A 2317-nucleotide genomic window follows, 5' to 3' on the forward strand; every position below is an offset into this window, starting at 1 on the left:
GCACCGGCCTTAGACTATTATACGGTCCGTCTCTGCGAAGCCAACATCGGGGGTATTTTGCATGCGCTCTTAAGCTCCGCTCTAACCCCGTGAGGGGAAAGAGTTTCGCCCGGCGGTACGCTCCCGTCCACCACCGCCCCCTGTGCCGGGGGGATGGGTTCAGGGAGATCCCACCGAGGCCGGCGAGCACCGGCCAACGCCCTGGGGGTGAGTAAGCCCCTTTGACTCGCGCACGCACAATCAAGCCTTCAACGATCAATGGTTTTTTGGGTTTAACTACCCGGCGGGCGGCTCCGGCGCCACTCTTCCCCCCGCGAACGGGAGGGGCGGACCGGGGTACCTATGCACCTAAGGCGGTCCTCGCATAACCCCGAGTTCCGAAGCCGGCTCGCTACGTCCACCCACCCGGAGGGGGGAGAGACTCACGTCGGCCGACGACGAAAGGTACGAGGCTTCTGCGGTCCATACCTTGAAGGTACCCGCCGGGGGGGAGGTTCGGCCTCTCGAGTCCGACTCGACAACCGGCACGGACGGCGGGCGCCGACCGCGGCCAGGTCACCGTTATTGATCCTTCCGCAGGTTCCCCTACGAAAACCTTGTTACGACTTTTACTCCCTCTAGATGTCCGGGTTCGATCGACTTCCCATCGCCCGGAGGCGACCCCCGTTCGAGGGCCGCCCCGGGGACGGTCCGAGGACCTCACCGAGGCATCCGATCGGTAGTAGCGACGGGCGGTGTGTACAAAGGGCAGGGACTTAATCGACGCGGGCTGGTGACCCGCGCCTACTTGGAATTCCTCGTTCGAGGGGAATAGTTGCAATCCCCTGTCCCCAGCGGGGAATGGCGTTCATAGGATTGCCCGCACCTCTCGGCGTAGGGTAACTTACATGTTGAACCAGCCATTGTAGCTCACGTGCGACCCCGGACTTCTAAGGGCATCACAGACCTGTTATTGCTCCATTTCTCAAGTGGCTTCTGTGCCACAAATCGCTCTAAGAAGTTTAGCCACCGACCGCTGATTCCCACCGGGCGAACCCCAACCTTCAGGCCCGCGGTAAGCGGGAGGGCACCGGGGAGGGGAGAGGGAAGGCGAAGGCGAAGGACGGACAACCCACACCCGGAGAGCGGAACGAGGTGCGGACGGCATCGGGGAGGGAACCGAACGCGAAGGGGAGAGGCCGGAGCCACCCACTCGACGCAGAACTGAACCCCCGTCAACCGCATCACCTCCCCGAACCGATCCGGGGTAGAACCGGACCCCCGCCGAAACCCCCAACACCCCCACCCCGATGGGGACCCCCCGCGAACGGGGACCTTCGGGGATAGAGTCCGACCCAGGAGAGGGGCCGTGTAACTACTTAAAGGATGGGATCTCGTTCGTTACCGGAATTGACCAGACGAATCGCTCCACGAACTACCAACGGCCATGCACCACCACCCACAGAATCGAGAAAGAGCCGTCAATCTGTCAATCCTTACCGTGTCCGGGCCGGGTTAGGTTCCCCGCGTTGAGTCAAATTAAGCCGCAAGCTCCACTCCTGGTGGTGCCCTTCCGTCAATTCCTTTAAGTTTCAGCTTTGCAACCGTACTCCCCCCAGAGCCCAAAGACTCGTGGTTTCCCGGACGCTGCCCGGCGGGTCATAGTCGTTAACCCAACGCCGCCGGATCGCGGGTCGGCATAGTTTACGGTCGGAACTACGACGGTACCTGATCGTCTTCGATCCTCCGACTTTCGTTCTTGATTAATGAAAACATTCTTGGCAAATGCCTTCGCTTTTGTCCGTCCCGCACCGGTCTACGAATTTCACCTCTCTCGGTGCGGTACGAATGCCCCCGGCCGTCCCTCTTAATCATGACCTTTGGTCCGTCAAACCCACGAAATAGGACCAAGAGAGCGGTCGGATACCCCCCCGGCTCGGGGAACCGTGCGGCGGCCAGAAACGCCGGGCGTCACACCCGGGCGCCCCCGGCCCCACCCGGCCGCCTCGCCGAAGAGCTCCGACTCGCCCCCCATGGGAAGGCCTTATTCCATTATTCCTAGCTCAGTCCATTCAAGGCACGCTTCGGCCTGCTTTGAGCACTCTGTTTTGTTCAAAGTAAACGCACCGGACCCTTCCGCCCCCCACGTATTCAACCGCGGCGGACGACCCAGCTAAGGGCCTCTCCGCGGAGGAAGGGAGCAGAGGACACCGGATGAGTAGGGACAAGGTCCCGCGACCTCCACCCAGAGACCCGCGGGGGTCCCCAACCCCCCCGGAGAGGGGCAGCTTCCCACCGCGAAGTCCGGACGGGCAGAGGCCCGGCAGCCGGGACCCGT

This window comes from Hoplias malabaricus, chromosome Y, assembly GCF_029633855.1.
Source record: "Hoplias malabaricus isolate fHopMal1 chromosome Y, fHopMal1.hap1, whole genome shotgun sequence".
NCBI lineage: Eukaryota > Metazoa > Chordata > Actinopteri > Characiformes > Erythrinidae > Hoplias > Hoplias malabaricus.